This window comes from Protopterus annectens, chromosome 1.part0 (genome assembly GCF_019279795.1).
Source record: "Protopterus annectens isolate FY-2018-M chromosome 1.part0, PAN1.0, whole genome shotgun sequence".
Taxonomy (NCBI): domain Eukaryota; kingdom Metazoa; phylum Chordata; order Ceratodontiformes; family Protopteridae; genus Protopterus; species Protopterus annectens.
The window spans coordinates 636,981,644-637,004,359 of record NC_056725.1 but is presented as its reverse complement, the minus strand read 5'-3'; the positions used below and the strand labels follow the sequence as shown (position 1 = coordinate 637,004,359).

Here is a 22,716-nt window from a genome sequence, read left to right as displayed (position 1 = left end):
AACCCAAACAAAACTAAACTACTCATCTTCCAACCCACCAAACATACTCAAAACAACTCTCACTTTAACATCACAGCAAAAGACAACACCACTATATACCCAACTGAACAATAAATTGCTAGGAGTGGAAACAGACAATTAACTAAAATTTGACATTCACATATCCATGACCATAAAAAAGTCCACAAAAAACTAGGAGCGTTATACAGAAATAAGCAATTTCTCACCAAAGTAGCAAAGATTTCAACAGCAAATTCCCACCTTATCTCCACCCTACTCAATGCCATTCCAATATATACCAACCTAAGGCAATGCGATCTAAACAAGCTAGAGACCTGCTACAACAAAATCGCCAAATTCACCACAGGGGCATCCTACCGTAGTCACCACTGTCTCTCACTTGCTGAACTGGGCTGGCTTGAACTCCCTCACCTCCTTCAATGGTATCAACTCTCACTCACCCACAAACTAGTAAACCATCAACTAAATGTCCCATCCCACCAGAAACTACTCCAATCCTATCGCACCACGAGACCACTAAGATCCAGCAACAAAAATCACTTGCAGATCACTAAAGCCAATAACTCTGCTGGTGAAGCACTATTCTCTTGCGCCATAGCCAAATTATGGAACTCCCTCCCACCCACAATTACCTCCGTACCATCATGCACCCACTTCAAAACTTTACTAAAAGCGCACCTAAAAACATGCTGGCTATGCCCTTGCAACTCCCACTCTAATATTACCCACCCCATCCAATCACTACCTTTCTTTCCACTCCACTAACTACCTTGATTATAGCAAGCTCAGATGCTCATAAGCCTAGTACTTATTATACAGCAGGAACTTCTTATTGTAACATTTGTTAATGTCTGTTATGTACGTCGCAGATAAAGATTCTACTTGTCTACTGATGTACTATGTTCTTCATCTGTAAATATGTTTATAATTAATTGCTATGTTAAATTGTTAATCACTATGTAATCCAATGTAACTACTGTCTGTTTATTTTAACTGTGGAGCTTTTCTCCCCAGGCCTCCGCTGAAAATGGACCTACGTCCAGTCGGACACTCCCAGTCAACAAATGGAAATAAATAAATAAAAAATGTAAAATACTAACTCTCATAATGTGGAACAAATGGAGAAAAGGTAGAACACTTAACAGCTAGCAACTTCAACTAGAAAGCACAAAGAATGGCTAAAATGTGTTAATTTATACATATATAAAGTTCTTTTGAAGGTTTAATATGATTCACTGTGCTGTTTACAATGGGTATCAGTTTAAAAAAATCTTAACACTGAATGCTTGAAATGGGCTGACCGTATACACCCAACAATGAAATGAAACACATAGCACTGTATCTGGTATTTATACATTAATTTATTTTGTTACACTGAAATGTAGTGTACACATGTGACAGCAACAGATTTTGCTATGGGTTGTATCACATGCACATGACTGTAACAAACTGATATATGCAGTGGGATAAATATGTTTCTCTTTTTCATAGATTGAATGGGTACTGCTGTTGTATATATGGTGAAGAAGTACACTGCATTTTAGAGGAAGTCTTTATACTGGACATTCTTGGCAAGTTGTGTTGCTATTTGCAACCACTAAAAAATGTACTGTGGTAATGTAATCTTACCAAGTGCTGTGACTCTTGACTATCACATTTCACTGATGTGCTCACTTTGCCTCACATGGTATATTCCATCTTGTGAATTTTGGTGATAAGAGGTTATAAGTTATTTTGGGGGTCCTAATCTGAGTAATTTGCTGCAAGGCATGTTGAAACTTTTACTTGTGTAATGGTATCCATTTGCCAGTAATTCACATATTATGATTAATTTTCATTCAAAATTATGAATACACAGCACAGTAATATCTATATTAGTAACTTAACCTGAAGAAATTTATATATACATCTTCAGGGCATTAAATAAAATGGTAAATTATGCTGGAAAACTACACTAACAACTGATGTCTATTTGCTACCACTTTGTAAATGCTTGTTCTTTCTTTACCTATAAAAATAAACATAAATATTATATTTATGTCAATATGCATAATACTGTATTTACATCAATATCTTAACTACTGTATTTATGTCAGAACAGAAACTGGATGATCAGTGAGATACTGTGCTCTCTTATCATTTAAAATTATGAATATGGGCAAATATTAATACTTGTTTTACTACTTTGCCCAACATTTACTTTATTTGGTACCTCTTGGTATCAAATGAAAACTTACATAAAGCTTGGAACTTATCAGTGCTACCTATACTACAACTCTGCAGATAATTAATGTGATTTATGTATAGTTGCATATTTTTGTAAACACTTCAGGTAGTGCCAACAGAGTAGTATGGTAGAGCAGCATTTCACAGAACAATTTAGCACACAGGCCAGAAATGTCTGCTGACCCAACCACAGTGGTCAGTAAGCAAGACAATTTGATTTATTTTTATGCCAAATTATAAATATATGCCATATGAATATTCCTGTTAATAACTTGACCCAGCCAGAGTATATTTGTTACTTCATGGTAGCAAATGAAAGCTTGCACAGTGCTGAAAAACATGCCACTGATACCTTATGTCTGTTTCCTACCAATCTGCAGATATTTATACTTGTTTAGTAATACAATATGCATACTTCAGTAAATATCACACTCACTGTCCTCCTAGATGCATTAAGGAATAGCATTTATATGCCCCGTCGCTATATAGGTCAGGAATGGCTCCTCAAACAAATGAGGTACTCAGTACCAGAGAAAATGTGGGTTATTTCCAGAAAATTATGAATATATGTCAATGCTAAAAATTACATTAACAGCTTGAACCAAAAGGTGTTTACATGGTACTCCTTGGCATCAAATGAAAGCACACACAATGCTGGAAAATCCTTGCACTGATAACTGGTGCCTTAATAACACTGCTTTGTAGATATTTACATTTGTTTCTGTATTTACTTATTTTAGTTTGTTAACCAGGTGAGTAAGCTCATCCAAAGACCCTTTTCAGCCATAACCAGGGCTCTGAAGGGCAAACAGCAAACATACAAGGTTAAATACAGACATTCAAACTACATATATTCATTACATTCAAAAGTAGACACTCATCTCACAGTAACAGTCTTACATTTGCTTAAGTAAGTTATGACTAAATGCAAACTTTTCATTTGCCAACAGCAGCATAGTTATAGTTGTGCAAATTATTAAAAATTACTAAATACTATAGTTAGTTGTACAGCTGCATAAATTATACATTATAACTAAATATAGTTACACAAGAGGTCCAGCCACTCACTGAAGAACTACAGGTTTAGACATAAACAATAATATAAAATAAGTAAAAGACATAAACTTGCTAGCTTAGAAAAACACATTGGTCAATGCTTCGTTTTGACTGCTAGGCACGGTGTGAAGCATGCATTAACATAGGTACAGATATGTAAGTCACTGCCATTACTTGCTGATTGATGATGTATGCACAATCTACAACAATCTACAGCTCTATATACAGTGCACACAATATACTTAAAGTTCTATTTATAGTATATATGACTTATACTACACACACACACACACACACACACACACACATATATATATATATATATATATATATATATATATATATAGACACATACACACACACACAAAAAATATATATATATATATATATATATATATATATGTATACATATATGCATAAAATTCTCATGTATGCTTTGGCTTACGAATTTGGTTTGTGTGATCAAAGACTAGGTCTAAAAAACCTTTGCAAGCTATTTCACTGTGGAGCTGATGAGCCAAGAAATCAAATTAACTATTATCCCTGAAGCATTTACAAGTTATTTCACTTTAGAGATGATCCGTCAGGGCTGTTTTGAATCCTTGGCGATTATCTTGACCGTCTATGTCTGGTGGGAAAATGCATGCTCCCCAATAATTGTTCTGAAAGGGAAGGCTACTCAATTAGATAACATTATCTTGGCTGCTTCTTAGTCAGCAAGTCTGCTCTCTTACGAGAAATTTTCTCCTTAATGGCAGAAAGCATATTTTATTTAAAACTTTGTATATCTGTGTTCTTAACAGAAAAGTAGATCTTTCAGTTACAGTTAGCCAACTGATTTTAAAAAGGCAGCTGAAGTGGTTATTAATTATGCAAATATGCACATAAATCATAACTATACAAATATCTGAAAAACTGTGAAATCTAAAAAACTTGCTTTGTGGCAAACAGAAGATCACATCTACACATACAAGAGTTACACTGACAGCTGCAGTCCATCTGCTACAGTTGGAGAGACATTAATACTGGTTTGTATAACAATAAAATGCACATATTATTTAATAGCATGCTTAATATAACATCTCTATAACTTCCGTCTGACAAATTAATATCATTGTGAAAAAAAAGAGTATATGCTAATGAACTTTCGTGTTTTTAACTTTTATTGCAACTGTGACATCCCTCCTCTGGGCCAGTGATCAAGGATTCTCAAACCTCACCAAGGACACCAGTGAGGGACATTCACTTAACTTCCAGATGCAGCTCTGCACCAAGCACAATTTCCCTTAAGAGCACACAGGGAGCACACTCAGCCCTAGGGATGGGTTTCCCTCTCTCTCTCTCTCTCTCTCTCCATGCCTTGAAATAAGCTCCTCATTGACACAGCTATAGAGTTGAGTCCTCAGCCGAGTATTCCAAGCCAAGTCCTCCACCATCCTCTCTGAGAAACCAGTGCTCTATGTCCCTGCTCCAAGTAGCTGACTCACACACTCTTTGAGACATGATTTTCACACACACACACACACACACACACACACACACACACACACACACACACACACTGGGAAAGGCTAGCAGATTTACTAGCTATGCTCCTTCTTCCCAGTCTATAAGGTAGATACTGCCACCAGAACACTCCAAAGTCAGCTACTCTAAGGCTCTTAGAGGGGTACCTAATTACATTGAGTAAAATAAATACTAATGCAAAGGGTAGAGTTTGACCAATGCAGCAAGTCTTTCAGGAGCAGCCAGAGTGTCTCCAAATAAATATAAGTCCTTTCAAAGGTTAAAATATTCTCCATAAGACCATCCACAATGAAAAGTTTAAATATATTTAATAATAAATAATAAAAAAGTGCAAATGCTAAATATCTATTTACAATAAACACCAGAATTTCAATCACAGGAAATACTAAAAATAACACAGATGGACAGGTTCACACAGATACAGGAAAAACAATATTTAACTAATATCACTATATTTTCCTGACTGATCTAAAGAGTTACAATCCCCAGTTCACTTACTATAGCAAGGCAAGATGAAGTGGGTGAGTGGTCACTCCTTCTTGTCGGGTTTCAAAAACAGACTGCTCTGACACTTCTGTCTCACGTAGCATTAAAACATCATTTCAGTGCTGGATTACAGAATGACATCGCACACATCTGGCCATCTGTCTCTGGTTCCCACACTACCCCCTTTATTAGAAAATGAACCAGAATGTAGCACATATGTGTTACCATACACACACATAGAGCTTTGTTAAGATGTGTTATAGCATCTAGAAGGTATAAAACCTTTCCAAAACTTCCACCCTTCCAAGGTAGCAATTAGTTCACCCTAAGGACAACACAGTAGGATTCCTAGTTTTTATAGACATTTTGTCTCTGGCTGCAATCAGAACTGTAAGATGCAATCTTTATAGCCTAAATCAGATCATTCAAGTTCAGACTATTTTTAAAAGTTAGCTGAACTGGGATTAACCACTTCTCTTCCAGTATCCTCTGTTACAATATATTCATTTCAATAGTCACAATACAGTCTGACATACAGGCGCATTTCTTTTTTGTACAGCAGGACCCACTGTTGGTACATTTTTAACACAAGCAGCTTTACAAATACATTTTCAACACAAGCACCTGTACAAACCAGTTTGATATACAAATGAAATATAATTCTTTACAAAACTCCAGCTAGCTATACTAGCATACGTTACACATCCACTGCACTAGCATAACTGACATTATACAACGACCCCCCCATTAATATTCCAAAATGTGCACGCTGATTGGTCAGCGTGCACGCTGTAAATCATAGTTATAGCAATGGAAAAAGGTCCGGTCGCCTGGACTTTTTCCATTAGTATAACTCTTTTTTTTTTGTTTACAGCAACGGAGAACGCAAGATGTCCTTTGCTTTTTACAACCTGTCTCACTATCTTAAACAAGTTTAACATAGTGAGACAGCTTTAAAAAAAGCAACGGAACATCTCCGTTGCTTTTTTTAAAGCTGTCTCGCTATGTTAAACCCATTTAAAGTAGCAAGACACTTTAACAAGCAACGAAGATCTTGCTTTCTCCGTTGCTTTTTCAAAACTGTCTCACTATGTTAAATGGGCTTAACATAGCGAGACAGTTTTAAAAAAAGCAATGGAGATTCTCTGTTGCTTTTTTTAAAGCTGTCTCGCTATGTTAAACTCCTTTAACATAGCGAGACAGTTTGTAAAAAGCAACAGAGATCTTGCTTTCTCCATTGCTTTTGCCCACAGCTCTGATGTACTGCGTAAGCATACTCATGCACAGTACATCAGAACTGCCACAGAATACCAGACAGCTGCGGAAGGGCAACAAGGAGGCATTATACAATGCCATTATTTAAGAAAAGTATTTTTTTTTCTTATATAATGTCACTGTATAACAGCAATAACCCACTTCTGGGTGTGGGTAAGGCTGGATTTACCCACGGTTGTCTTTGTTTGGCCACTCGGGCTTCATCCTCGTGACCAAACCACACCAACCGTGGGTAAATCCAGCATTACCCACACCCAGGCGTGGGTTATTGCTATAATATCTCACATTATCTGAGTAACTTTTATAGTTTTTCAGAGATTTACATTTATTTACATATAGGTTGCAAAACTAAATTTTCTGAAATTTAGCTCAGGCTAAAGCTCTCCAGCCAGAAAATCTGCAGATGTCGAGAGGTATGAAATTCCACTCAGGCTATGTGCTAGTGAGTTAAGTAATGGAAAACTGCTAACCTGTTAAGGATACTGAAGTCTACCACACTCCAAATAGGAAAAAACTAAAACAGTTGTGAGTACAAAACTGAAGTATCTAGCTACATCCATGTTTACAAACTGTCAACAATTTAAAATTAGGCATCTGGCATGAGAGTGACGGCCTTTGGTCAACTGATGCCCTAGGCAAAAGGGTTCCAGAGGCCCCCCACCCCCACCCTCACACACACACCACCGGTGCCCCCATTCTGGTCTATCTACACCATCTAGATTACTGAAAAAGCGCCACTGCTAGAGCAGCGCCCAAGGCGGTCGCCTAGTTGGCCTATGCGTAAGCCGGCTATTGGTGAAACAAAGATAATCTGAATAAGTAAATAATGCCTTTCTGTTTATTCCCAGATCACAATGGCAATCAGTGAAAATGTATTTCACTCACCTGCCATGACCACCTACTATAAACAACTGTACTAACAAACTGGCACATCAATGCTGGCAAACTCCTTGAAATGAGAAGCAGAGTACAGTTTAGTACCTCGTTCAGCCTTATCTACAACCAATGTGGATTCAGGAGCTATGTCATTCTTCTGTCACATTCTCCCTTGTCTGTTCCACATCTTGTCCTAACCTATCATTCTTGTCGTCAAATGCCTCCTTTTACTTTCCCTTTTTCTGCTGATCTTGCCGATTAACTTGCAAATTTCACCAACAGTCAACAGTTTTAGGAAGGGCAGTCCTAAATTTTGAGTCAAAATACAGAACAGTTGAGAGGTATTCGTGGCTGAAACGATTCTTTATACGCTCAAAAATCGTACAGCTAGTCCGCTATTACTTTCACTTTCTGTTGCTCATTTGGTGGGTCTTAGCTTTTGCTAAACAAGTTACAGAATGATTCCTTTGTTATTCATTCCCACTTCTGTTACTGAACATTCTTGTGAGATGCAGTCGATACCGGACTAATAAAACATCGGAAAAGCTGGTGCCCTGGCTTTTGGGCGATGCATTAATTAGCGTTTACATTCGTCAATTTGTATTGCATTCGAATTTACTTAGTCACCCTCGTATCTTTTGATTGTTATAAAGCGATTGACTAGGACAGATCCCTGCATACACCCCCAAACGGGTCTGCTTTTTTTTCTTATGATTTTACTGTATGCTAGCTAACGTAGGAGACTCCTACTGTGTTGATTACTACATAAGCCATCTTTACATCCTAATGAAACATCTGCATTCCGTTATACATGCTGTGGCTTAATTCTCACTTACTTGTTGTTTCGCCAAGGCCAGTCAACCCGTTGGAGGTAAATCGTTATGGAGTTTCGCACTAAGGTCCGGCAGACAAACTTATAAAGTGTAAACTTCCTCAAAGTGAGTAGAAGACTGAGTTCAAAGTGACACACAATTGTTAAAGGTTGTTACGTGAAGGAATTGATGCACGTGCACCCCTCACAGCGATCCTGTTCTGTACTACAAGTATTTACAGCAGTACTGTTGTCAGCGTAACTTTCAACCAATCAGGGACAAATCTAGAAATAATTGGGGACAATAAGGGACATTAAATATTACCGACTGTGGTGACAGCGGTTAGCATTATTGGCAGTCACAGCAAGAGATTTGCCAGATCGACTCTCTCCGCTGGAGCGCCTTCTGTGCGGTGTCTGCATGTCCTCCCTGCGGCATTGCGGTCGAGCGAGTTTTAAAGACATGTAGGTACGTTCGTGTGCCTTCTGTGAAGGCTGAGTACCGGCATCAACCTGAGATGTTGAGAGGGTAAAGTAACATGCATTTTCCGAAGTAAAAGGAGTCCATAACGATAATTATTGTCGTTGTTTATTGGACAATACTCCACATTTTTTTTCCAAAAGTCATCAGTTTTAAGAAGAATTAAAAGGGACAGAGCTAAAATTCGAGTCAAAATCAGTGACGACCCTGAACGTTGGGACGTACCAATAGCTGTAGTCTGATTACTTTTAAAGTAAAACTAAGAGTTACTGTAATTACATAGTGTATTCCACATTACTAATTACTATATCGAATTTCTAGACTGTAACCGATTACGTAGGACGCCCAATGAGTTATACAGATTCTTTTTTGACTTCTGACAAAATCTGTCTTCAAGCAATCATACATGCATTTTTAGCTGAATAAAAATAAAAATTAGCCAGCTCAGAGTGGTTTTGGTGGGGGTGGGGTAATAAAATTGGTATTTTAATAAAATGTGACATGGCTAAAATAAATTCTAGCATACCATTTACAAAATAAGTATATTACTGTAAAATGTATGTTGTGGAGGTCATAGCTCTCAACCTTCCAGCTCCAACATGAGGAATACTATCTCTCAGAATGTGGAACAAATGGGAAAAGGTGGAACACTTGCTAACAGCTTACTAACAACTTAAAATAGGAAGCTGATAGAATGGTTAAAATGCGTTATTTTTACTTATAGATTTTTTTAATGATTTAATATGATTTAATTATATTTACCATGGATATTAGTTACAAAAATGCCCAGCACTGACTGTGTAACAGACTCTTTCAATGTGGAACTTCGAGGAACATGCACTTTTTAAGACCTCAAAAGAGGAACGAACATTCCTCGTAATTAGGTACACTTGAGAGGTATGGTGGAGGTGTACATGATACATGCATGGCTCCACCCCTTTTTTTATAAGCCTCAACAGATTAAAACGTCTCAGTAATTATTAATAGTCTGAAATATGCTTTCCCCGTTTAAATCTCCTTTATTAACTATGCTGCATCACCTTAAACAATACATAAATAAATACATCTTCAACCTAAACTTCAGTTTTTAAAACTATGGATATTCTAATATGTCAGTCATTATACAGTTCTTTTCAAATTGCCAATTATCACCATATTATCCCATTATTCTTTTATCAGTATTGTTATGTCATGTAATATTATTATCCATATTCTCCTCTTTAGAGCATTTACTCCTGAAGTGGTAGTCTAATGTGCATAATTTCTAATTCATTGCTTTTAAACACCTTTATTAAATTATGGCTTAAGACGTAGACACACATGCATCAATACAAAAGAAAACAAAGCATGCTAACATTTTCATATTCAAACATTATGCGTTACATATGTTTTGTTTCTTATTAACCATCAGTACTCACTCCAGCAGTACATAAATTGCTCAGTTCCTGACTTCCCTTAATCCTCACTCTTCCTCCTAAATATTATTCTGCATTTCTCTATGTATTGTTCTTCAAATTCCATTTATTTCTATGTAATTTGCTCCTTCCCTTTTCTAAAGAACTCATATGTATTTCTTTTATTTCCTTTACAATATTCAGTAATTCAGATACAGTTGATTTAGATTCTGATTTCCATTTTCTAGGGTTTTTTTTTCATCCAATGGCTTTAAGCTTAGTAAAGTCTTACTGTGTAGAATAATACGTGTTTATTAAAATAAGTATAAATACAGTTACATAAAAGACAATTGCATAGTCAAAAAAGCATCATACAGTATTGTTTTGTACATAAACATTAAATGATAACATCTTGAAAGCCCCATCTAATCAGCCATTCCTTCAAAAGAGCGCACAATGAGGCAATTCAGATCGTGTCCCAGCTCTAAAGTATCATTTCCTTAGTCACAGCCATTTGCTCCCCGAATATTTCTGAGAGAGTACTCTATAGATCATTATACGCACAAAAACATGTTCCTAGTTACCTGTCACACTTCTAGCACTTGCTCTCTATCTTAGGTTCATAGGTTCATACTAGCCTATCTGCCCTAGGGCATTTATAAGCCTAGCCAGAGTGTGTTTGGCTTTCGCCACCCATTTTAAATGAATTTTGCTATGCCCTTTTTCGAGGTTAGTATACTGTGCCTCTGTCTAACAGTGACACAGAAGTGATAGCCGGGGTAAACCTACGATCTCCCATCCACTCATCAAGATTCCTCTTGAAGAGAGTCAATGAGGGACTCTGCCTAACCTGGACTGGGATTTTATTCCAGAGTGAAGGGAGCCTCTGGGTTATGAATCTGTCCCTCCAGCATGTCCTATTTATTTCAGTGCTGTGGTTCAAGTCTCTCGAGCACGTAGCTCGATGGGATTTGGATTTTCTGAGGTGCAGCATGTCCATTAATTCCGGGTTGGACATGGCTTTATACGTCAGGCACAGATCGCCTCTGAGCAGGCGGTATGCCACTGAGTAGAGCTGGAGTTTCTTTAACCGGGCAGCATATGGCATATGTTTGAGCACTTTGATCCTGTTGGTGAGGTACTTTTGAGGTCTTTCCAGTTGCTGCAGGTGTCTGGTAAGGTACATCCCAAAAGGGGCATTGTACTCAGTTATGGGCCCGATGAGGGATGAGTAAAGAGGCACGATGACCTCCCCTGATCTAGATGTGAATCCCTTCATGATTAGGTGGGCTATATAAAATGTTTTTCTAACCACTTTGGCCACGTGGTTGTCAAATGAGAGATTGCTATCAACTTGGGTCCCCAGGTCCCTAATTACTTCTTCTGTACTTAATGGATTACCACCTATGTGGTAATTTGTGGGCACTTTGTTTTTGCCAAAGGGGATGACTATACACTTTTTGGCATTTAGCTTGAGGCCATGGCTCTGGCACCAGTTGTCTGTTTCAATGAGGCCCTTTTGGAGGATGCTTGTGTGGCTGGAGAGTCAATTATGGCACCCAGTTTGCAGTCACCTGCGAACTTGGTCAGCCACAGTCATTCTGTGTTGGTCTGTACCTCCGAGAAATATATACCGAACAAGGGAGGTCCCAGGACTGAGTCTTGTGGGACGCCACTTGTAACTGGTTTGGAGTCTGACATGGCTCCAGCAATTCTAACCATGTGGGTTCTGTCCTTGAGCCAGTTTGCAACCCATCTAGTGACATAGGGGTTTATATTTAAGCTGGTGAGCTTATCTATAATGCCTGAGTGGGGTATTGTATCGAAGGCTTTTGCAAGGTCCAGGTAGGCTGTGTGGACCACCTTCCCCTCGTCAATGGCCTTGGTGACTTTTTCAAAGAAATCGACCAGGTTTAAGAGGCAGGATCTGCCCTTAACAAAGCCGAACTGGGTAGGATCCAGTGTCTGTAGGTCCCCAATATCTTTATTTATGAGATCCATGATGATCCTTTCCATAGCTTTGCAGACCAAGCTAGTCAGGCTTATGGGCCGATAGTTTCCAGGATCCATTGAGGCAGCACCTTTGTGGAGAGGGACCACTGTTGCTGTACACCACTCTTTGTGTACATATCCTGTAGTAAGGCTGAGATTGAACAGTAGTTTTATTTTTGGGTTTAGCTCTTCTTGGAGTCCATGTAGGACGCAGCCCGGGACACCGTCTGGTCCCATTGATGCTGTGTTTTTTGCTTTGGAGAGGGCGGCTCTTACCTGAGCATCTGAGATGTCAGGGGGACAGCACTCTGCTGGGATAGATATTTGCCCTTTTGGTGGGGGGGGGGGTTGCGCTGAACCTGTCAGCTAGGATGTTGGCAATGTCTGTGGGTTCGGTGTATTTTTTTGTCATTTTGGACTAATTCTGAGCATATCTGGGAATTCCCACCAAGTTCCTAACATAACTAAAGAAAGCCTTGTGATTATCCTTAGTGTCCTGTGCAATTTTTCTCTCGAAGCTGGCCTTAGACGATTTTATGAGTGCCCGTAGTTTTTTGCTAATACTGATCAGAGATGCCTTCCCTTTTTGGGATTTTGCTCTATCATGTAGTAGCTTCCTCCTTCTATTGTATAGTTTGTTTATGGCTGGGGTCCACCAGACAGGACGCCTGCCTTTGGAGGATTGGGTCTTGGTTTTATTTGGGATTGCATGATCCATGCATTCCTGAAGGTGTTCATAGAATGCGTTTATAAAGGATTCTGCAGTCTGGGCCGTATTTTCCACAGGCCCGGGGCTTTGAAGGATTCCACCTCGGTTTTGAGGAGTGTGAAATTTGCTTTAGAGAAGTTTTTCACTGTGGTTTTCTGGGCAGGGGGTGGGGTCGGGATGTGAATATCCAGTGAGATTAGTTTATGGTCTGATCTTACCAGTGAGGGATACACTTCTGGTCTGGAGCATAGAGTCCCCATGTTGGTGATGATCAGGTCCAGTATGTTTTCCCCTCTTGTGGGAGTGGTAACAAGTTGTTCCATAGCATTTGAGTTTATAAATTCTAGGAACCTTTGGGCTAGGGTTTTGGAGCTAGAGTAATGCTCCCAGTCTATGTTTGGGTAGTTGAAGTCGCCCAATATAATAGTGTTTGGAGAGACCTTCATATTTTCCAGTGTTCTCAGGAAGGCCGAGTGGGGTTCCTGGGTTTGGGAGGGTGGTCTGTAGCAGGCTATAAACTATCTGATGAAAATGTCTTTGAAATCTGCTTGGGTATAAAAGGTTACACACTTCCAAGCAAAAATCATGAACCTTCTGGACTTTGTTGCAAACTTGGGAGCCATACAGATGTCCTCCCATTGTTCTTTTGTAAACTGTCTTTTGAGTCTGTGTTCCCAATCTTTTCTTATCTCTTCTGACTGATTCTTATAGTTATACAATATTTTATATGCCCTACTAATTATTACCTTTTAACAGCAATTTCTGCTCTAGACTTGACTAAAAACTCTACCAGGGCTGGTCTTTCACTTAGCACTCTCTTTTTCTTTGCCTATACTTCAACATCAATCCCTGGTAGAGAAGGCAGCCTTTAGCATATAGTCTTAATTTCTGTTTGTCCTTATCCCATCCTATTACCTTTCCTTCTCTAGTTATTATTCTCAATACCTCAACTTCTTTTATAATGTCTGTGGCGCAATTGGTAATAAATGCCCTTTTAATGCAGAAGGCTGTGGGTTCTATTCCCACACCAGATAGATGGATTGCTAAGATTGCAGTGCAGCATAAGGTGGGTGTTTAGCTCTTGAGTGTGTTGCTTTTGGATGGTAGCTCAAGCAGATGTAAAAGATCCCATAGCACCTATTGAAAATAAAAGGGGTCCTTTATTTATCACAACATAAAACTCTATTTACATATGTACAAACTTTATATATTTATAGACACATATATACACATTTCTATTTTTTACTATTTTTTAATTTTTCTTATAGCTTCCTTATTGTTATTCTTCAACATATGACACCCCCTTCTTCCACAGCCATAATCTAAATTTTTTTGCAATATATCTGTTAAAATCAATTTCCCACTAAACAACATTTTGTTCAATCTTTCATTCTAAATAAACAATTTTACAAAAAAATCCTTATGTGCCCTTTTTACATATACTTTTTTATTATTCCTATAATATCCATACATAATCATACTCGTATCTATGTTGTCTGTCACTAATATTTTCCTAAAAATATTCACTCAACTTTTTCCAGAGAGTCACTACTCTTTTACATAAAAAACATTCTCTGCTGTCTTTTCCTCCCACAAAATAAATACACTTTTTCAACTTTTTTAATATGACATATCGCATTTTACTGGTAAGTTATTTATTACCAGTCTCCATAGGAAATGCTGACACTACTATCTTGGCACACCACTTTTTCCTTACATTAATTGCTTTAATCACTTATTTTTGGTAAATTTTCCCATGGGTTTACATAATAATATTGTTTCATCACATTATCATTCCACATTTTTCTGTATTTCTCTATACCTTCACATTTTACTTCCATGTTAATATTTTTCTTACTAGTTGTTATTTTCTTCATTCACATACTCTCATTGTTTTCATTATTTCCCCAGAATTTTTTGTACTTGTTGTGACAGTAGGAGGTACTACCAGCACAGCTAGCTGGAATTTTGTAAATAATTATATATCATTTGTGAATAACAAACTGATTTATACAAGATGCTTGTGTTACAAATGTATTAGAACTGTATGTCATGTGTATATCAAACTGATTTGTACAGAAGTTTGTGTTGAAATGGTATTTATAAAGTGTTTGGGTCTGAAATGTATCCACAGTGTGCCCTACTGGAGAGAACAGAAATGTGCATGAACTATTGTAACTGTTTAAATGTGTATGTTTTAACAGAAGAAACTGGAAGACAGGAGGTTAACCTCAGTCCAGCAAACTTTAAAGTATATCTGAAATTAAATCACTTTATGGGCTAGGCCTAGGTTTCAGTGCAGCCAGAGACACAAAGTCTATATTAGGAAGTTTTCTGTATTGTCTTTGTGGTGAACTAATTACCTTGGAAGCGTGGCAGTATGAAATTGTTTTATGACTTCCAACACCTGCCAAAGATCTGAACAAAAACCCTTGTGTGTGTACAGATAGGTGCTAAATCCTGTCAGCTTCCATTCTGTCTTGGGCCTGACAACAAGAAGGACCAGTCAGCACATTATCTGCCTTGTTCTGTTAAGTAAGAATGGAATAGTAATTCTCTCAGATTCAGTCAGGAATATAGTGAAGTTTAGTTTAGATATTGTTTTTCTTTATTTGTCAGTTTTTCAATGTTATTTCAAATGTTAAAGTAAAAAATATATATGATAGCAGGATAAAGGTTGGTAAGACAAAAATAAGAATAAAATAAATGAAGAAATACCAAACCAACAGGCTAAAATCCAGGAACTTTAATAGATGTATCCAAAAGAGTGGTAAGTGCTTTCACGGTGACCACACATGAATAAAACAGCTATAAAATGTATGCAAACGTATTGCACTTATAAAAATATTTATAAAAATAAAACATATTATTTATGTCTAAGTCTACGTCCTTTCAGGAAGGGTTTCAGTAAAAAAAAAAACATTTATTCATGATATATGAATGTGTGTTTTGCAGTATGTGTTCTTTTAAAAACATTTTAACTTTTTGATGACATCATAATTAAGGGCTTTTTGTATAAAAGACTTGTACTTCTTAGGTAATGTTGTCCGATGAAGCGGTGTGGTCACCGTGAAAGCACTTACCACTCTTTTGAATACATCTATTAAAGTTCCTGGATTTTAGCCTGTTGGTTTGGTATTTCGTCATTTATTTTATTTCAAATGTTACCTGTGATTTTGAACTCTGATGTCACTGTGAATAGATATTCAGTATTGATTTGTTCTTTTTTATCTATTATTAAATATATTTAAACATTTCATTGTGCACAATCTTTGTAGAGATATTTACGTTTTGAGAGTATTCACATATTTATTTGGTGACACTGTGTGGGCCACTCCTAATAGGCTTGCTGTTGGTCAAACTACCATTTGTATTAATATTAATTTCACTCAGTATATTGGGTAGCCTTTGTTAAGGACCTTAAAGTAGCTGGTGAGGGGTTCTAGTGGCAGCGATAACTACTTTATAGTCTGGGCAAAAGGGTCATAGCTAGTAAACCTGTGCCAGCCTTTCCCAGGTGTGTGTGTGTGTTTGTGTGTGTGTGTGTGTGTGTGTGTGTGTGTGTGTGTGTGTGTGTGTGTGTCTGTGTGTGTGTGTGTGTGTGTGTGTGTGTGTGTGTGTGTGTGTGTGTGTGTGTAGGGTGTGTGTGCAAATCAAATCTCAAAGAGTGTGCGTGTGTGTCATCTACTTGGGCAGGGACACAAAGCACAGGTTGGACAGGGAGAGTGTTGGAGGACTTGGTTTGGAACCCTGGCTAAGGAAATCAGCTCTATAGCTGTGCCAGTGGGGAGTCTTACTGGGGATCTGGAGAAAGAGAGAGAGAGGAACCAGCCCCCGGACCGACTGTGTTCCCTGTGTGCTCTTAAGGTAAATTGTGCTTGGTACAGAGAGCTGCATCTGGAGATACTGTGTGTGTGTGCCTGTTATCCTCTTAGTGAATGTTCCCCACAAGTGTCAGTGGTGAGAATTGAGGCTCCTTAATTACTGTCCCAGAGAAGGGACATCACATATTGGTGGCAGTGGTGGGATAACCACATCACATATTGGTGAACAGTGGTGTGGATATTGAACTTCTATAGCCTATAAGCAGTTGTCACTAAAGAAAGTGTTTCTACTCTCAAGCAGCTACATGGTGAGCATTCAGAGTGTCGATCACCATAGTTGTATTTATTTACTTTTGTTAGCTCAGTCAGGGAGAGAAGGCAAGGATGTCAGCAGAGGATTATGTCAAGCTGAGCCAGTTGGCTGAGATGTGCCAAGCCAAAGGAGTGCTGTATGCCAACCTGACTAAAGGGGCAATGATTGCAGCCTTAGTCACAACTGCATAACAGAACAGCAACCAGAAAGACAACCACACTGGCATTGGGGATGTACAACTCTCAGAAACAGAACAGTGCAACTTTTCCTCAGAGGACTTAAAAATCCATCTAGAGTTAAAGAGACTTGAACTGGAGGCCAAACATTTGTAATTAGAATCATCAGAGAGACTGCGGCATTTGGAGGTCAAAGTAGAATCAGCAGAAAGATTGCGGCCTTTGGAAGCCAAAGAAAATGAGAGGCTGCGGCAACATGAAAAGGAAATGCTGACTCTTTGCCAGGGTTATGGAGGGAAAGGGAGTGACTGCACCCCAGAAACAATAAAGGTCAGTAAACTTCTTCCTCAGTACCAAGAAGGTGATAATTTTGATAGTTTTATTAATGTATTTGAAAGCGTATGCAAACAGTATAATGTTGACTGAAGGCTATGGGTACAGTTCCTGACCCCCTTACTCCATGGTAGAGCTGTAACTGCTGTTTCTAAGTTGTCTGATTTTGATTGCTTAGACTATAACAAAGTAAAGAAGTGTTTATTAAAGTGTTTTAAGTTAACACCTGAAGCTTATAGAAAACAGCTTCGTGAGCATAGATGCAAGGCAGGTGAAAGTCTGTGTGATTATATTGCTGAGTTAAAGGACAACAACGGGATAGCCATTCTTGTTCCTTAACATGCCAGCTTTTCGTCCTCCCCTCACTTCATCCTGCCTGTAAAAATATTAGTTATAGCATTAAAAATATCTGATAACAACATTTTTCCTCACCAAGTACAGTCCGCTCCCATACTGTTTTAGTTTCGCTTTAAAAATCGAGTTATCGTGCTGTGCATTAAGCCCCTGCTGTCTCCTAAATCCTGATGTCAAAGCTGCCAGAAAAGTAGAGTAGTTGATTTTAAATTCTGCGCCCCCTAGCTGACATCAGCACTGCCATATATGAACGATCCTCCCCTACTGTGATGTCACCATTGTGTGGGCCATCCTACTCCATTAAGCAGTTAAAACTGCAAGTAAGGCATGTGGAACTTCCTTTCATTGTGCTTGTATCTGTGGGTTACATACTATTGAAGGACTACGTGGAAGCTTGTATTCCAGAGCCGCTGCTATATTTTCGTGCTGCTTGTTACATATTTACAAGGTGAGAATGAAAATTCCTAATTTAATGTATTTAATAGCTGCACTCAAGTTAACAGCGCATTAGAAAAGCTCATAGCTGTGTTGATTTTTGTGTATTGACAGGAAAATGTATTTATTTTTTTGTCCTAATTCATATTTCTGGCATGTAGTGAATGTGAGACAAATATTCAAGGGCTGAAAGGTTACAAATGCAGAAAATTCATGTGTACCCATTTTGTCCTGGCCTGTGAAATTGCATTTTAACACTACGATCATGATAAATTGCAGTATGTGTAGTTTCCCTTTTGTTCTGTGTTTTGATCAACAGCTCATGCTGTATGAGCTATGTTTTTTTTTCTGGCTCTGTCTGGTTGCTGGTCATAATTTCTGTAATGTGTACCCCTTACATGCTGTGTTACAAAAGTATTATTTGTTAATTCTGCAAAGGTGATCCTACAAATGCTGAGAAGCACGTGGTCCGAGTAAAGCACTGTTATCAAAGCTGTTTTAGCGTTTTATCACAATTGAAGTGAATTGTTAATAGCTTTTGTTGCTTTAAGTAAGGTTGCTGGAGTTTCTTAGAATTTTTGTTCGTTTAAGTGTGCTGTTATCTTGGATTAGAATTTATACAGTAAGGGTAAGTGTGGGCCAACCTTTCAGAGCTCAGGTTGCAGACAGACTGTTTCTGTGAGGTGGTTAAATGTAAGTAGAAGTGGAACTGCAGTTGTATATGGTGAATAACAAAGTGATGCATGTGAGTTGCGATTAAAAATAGACAGCCAATATTTTAAGCAATTATAAATCCTGCTGTATGATATGAAAAGGAAAGTTAAAAAAAAAAGCACCTTAAAGGCTTCAAGGTCTTAGTGTTGTACTTAAACCCAAACTTAAATTGATAGGAGCATAACCAGGAAACTGACTCATATAGCTGTTAACTTTTATTGTTCGGTGACTAGTACTGACCAACTCTTTTTATATGTTCTGCTAGTATCAAACGGAGACACAATGAGGTGAGATGCATTTATTGTAGTAAAACTGGGGTTCTGTTTTAAATTGTATTTTATGTTCTAGTTCGATGATGTGCTTGTCATTCACCCCTAGCTATTTTTTCAAAGTGTTTGGTGTATACAATTAATGTTAACATATTTCAGAGTTATGTATTTGATATTGCTGTGTAGACAACTCTGTAAATTGTAAGCTACAACATACTAATGTAGTTATGGAGAAGCAACCAGACTAACATTAACTGCCCTACCTTCGAGCATCAGAAGCGGTGGCAATTAAAGTAACAATTTTTTACAGTACTGATTAGTTAATTATCGACCATCTATGTTGATGTTAGGAGCGAAGGATACATTTTTGCAAAAAAAAAAATGTTGGATGTAGACTTATAAATCTCAAGTGTGTGATTTAGTCGTGATGGTATGTCTTTGCACATAGATTTTGCACGCTGCTCCTCCTAAGTTTGCTGATTTGGTTGTTTATGGGTACACATATCCTTAAGTAGGACTAAGTTAAGTATATAGGAAGATAGAAAGACTCGATTAGTTACTTTATAAGGTTTAGCAACTGAGTTCCTTCTGTTCTGACCCTTTGTTATGATTTTCTTGCTCAGAGGTTGAGTGGCATGGTTAGGCACAAGGGAAGAACTGAGTGTTGGGGTGGCAGGCAGTAGTTAAGCAGAAGAGTATGACCAAAGGTACTGTGTAGCAGAAACGGTCTAAAAATCTATTTGAAAGAAACCAAAATTTAAAAAAAAGTATTCAGGCTAACAGCTACTTTTTTAATGTACATAGCAGACAGATTTATCAGTATGTTTTTTATACTTGGTCATTGCTACTAATACTCCTGAGTGATTTTGCATGATTCAGTTTTTAATTTTAATATGTCTTTGCTAACAGCTAAATGGTCATTACAGGTATTTGTGTATCATTTTTATTCAGTAGATGGAAGTGTTGGCTCTGTTCATTGACAGTCTCTCTGTTGTGCATCACCATTAAAACGTGTAATAATGCCTGACTGGCTCAACAGGCTATGGTTACTGAGGTAATTAATCCATACAAAATGGGATTAGTTTTGGCTTGATAATGTGTGGTTAAGTATCAAAAAAGGTTTGAGCCAGAGAATTATGATTTTTTTTTAAAGGGCTTTTTTTTTTACTAAGCAGTAAAATTTTTACATTTGCAGGTTAGAATGAAAGCTAAAGGTATTCCAAGGTGTAGGGGTCACGTTGGGGAACTGGCATTGAAATCCACACTGTTCTGTTCTTCTTTTGTGGATTGTTGATACAGAATAATAGTATCTGTCTGCAGCATCAATGATTTATTTTTAGTGGTACATCTAACTTTTCAGAATGCTAGTCTGGGAGAGCACTACCTCAGAGCCACTTTCCTACTAGGATAGACAGATGACTTTAGAGATCATGCCCTGCCAGCCATTTGTGTAGAGAGTTGTGTTCTGAATGTTTTCCATAATGTTGCATAAGCAACACAGACACTATAGATGCATTAGTGGCCTCTTGAGGTGTTCTTGTTTCTGGATTGTGCACTGCATGAGATGCAACAACTACCTGTAGCTAGGTATATTCACAGCTAAATTCCTCATGCAGTATATGCCCATATATATCATCCGCATTCCTAGTCCAAACACAGACATTAAGTACGGGAATTCTCTGTCATTTTATATATATATATATATATATATATATATATATATACAAAAATATGTATATAAAGTTATATGTATGTCATATTTTGTTAAAAATGTTTATAACAATTTCCCTATATGAAATAGATGTGTACGAACATTATTGTATAGTCAACTCGCAATTTGAAATTGCTGTGTGCAGACATTAAATAAAGGAATTCGCTATTTTGTATTGCTGTGTCAATGGACCAATCAAAAGTTGTAAACACTAATTAAGAACACTTTCTCAGGTTCATACAACTTTACTTTGCTGAGGTCTTGAATGGAGTTCCCATTCAGCATATGTCTTACAGTTATTTAGGATTCTAAAAGTGAGTGGATTGTTTGTTTGCTGGCACACTGATCGTAGGTTCAAAGAGTGCTCTTATATTGAATTGTGTGCAATATATGAAACCATGTACAGCTGTAAATATTGTGTGCCTGTTACAGTGTTTATTTAGGCTTTTTGAAGTGAGTGACTTGTTTGGTTCTTTGCTGCTAACTTCCGCATTGGTTGTGGCTGCAAAGATTGCTGTTTGAATAAATTTTTATTTAATTTCTTTGTATTAAATCTAGTGTTTCTAGTTCAGCTTCATAGTGTAGGTAAAAAAGGAGGGTGTAGGACCATTTGGTTAGTCTAGACACTACTCTGTTTTCGTTACTAATGTGTACATATCCATCATGTAACCCCCCCCCCTTTTTTTCTTTTTTTAATGGGCTACATCTACAACACATCCCCGCTCCTGAAAATAAAAAATAAATAAATAAACAAACACCCAGGATTGTATGGATTTGGGAGAGAAAGGCAGTGACGTAGCTGTGTGTGGGGGGGGGGTGAGAGGGGTGGTCCGCACCAGGTGGCACTTTTTTGGGGAGGCAGACTTCAAAAGGACTAATTAATTAAAAAAAACACACTTCATAACATGAGAGTGGCAATGTTTTCTCCGTTAAGGAGAACCCTGCGTGTGTGTCTGTCCATCCATATATAATTTACATAAGTGGTTGCATTCGATTTTAAATGACAGAGAAAGTGTTTGTGTGGGGGGATGCAAGAAAGGGGTGAGGGGGCGGGGGGGGGGGTGCAAGGGGGGATGCAAGAAAGGGGTGAGTGTGTGGGGGGTGCAAGCAAGGGGTGAGTGTGTGTGGGGGATGCAAGCAAGGGGTGAGAGTGTGTGTGTGGGGGGTGCAAGCAAGAGGTAAGAGAGTGTGTGTGTGGAGATGCAAGCAAGGGGTGAGAGTGTGTGTGTGTGTGTGTGTGTGTGTGTGTGTGTGTGTGTGTGTGTGTGTGTGTGTGTGTGTGTGTGTGTGTGTGTGTGTGTGTGTGTGTGTGTGTGTGTGTGTGTGTGTCTGTGTGGGGGGAAGCAAGCAAAGGGTGAGAGAGTGTGAGTGTGGGGATTCAAGCAAGGGGTGAGTGTGTGTGTGTGTGTGTGGGGGGTGCAAGCAAGGGGTGAGTGTGTGTGTGTGTGTGTGGGGGTTGGAAAGGGTTTGTGTGTGTGGGGGGCGCAAGAAAGGGGTGAGTGTGTGTGTGTGTGTGTGTGTGTGTGTGTGTGTGTGTGTGTGTGTGTGTGTGTATGTGTTTGTGTGTGTGTGTGTGTGTGGGGGGGGGTGATGAAAACAGGGGTGAGTATGTGGGGGGATGCAAGGAAGGGGTGAGTGTGTTCGTATGTTTGGGGGGATGCAAGCAAGAGTGAGAGTGTGTGGGGGGATGCAAGCAAGGGTGAGAGTCTGTGGGGGGGATCTTTCCGAAAATG

The 22,716-nt window shown here is 38.4% G+C and overlaps 1 protein-coding gene across 1 annotated transcript in view; it reads right to left on the bottom strand.

Annotated features, from left to right (window-relative positions):
• The window catches only part of LOC122792991 (guanylate-binding protein 1-like), a 571,076-nt gene extending 562,217 nt beyond the window's left edge, over positions 1-8,859 (bottom strand). Inside the window, exon 1 of the mRNA XM_044060651.1 lies at positions 8,304-8,859. The gene's annotated coding sequence lies outside the window, so the exon portion shown is untranslated. The remainder of the gene's footprint in view (positions 1-8,303) is intronic.
• Positions 8,860-22,716: the final 13,857 nt, after the last annotated feature.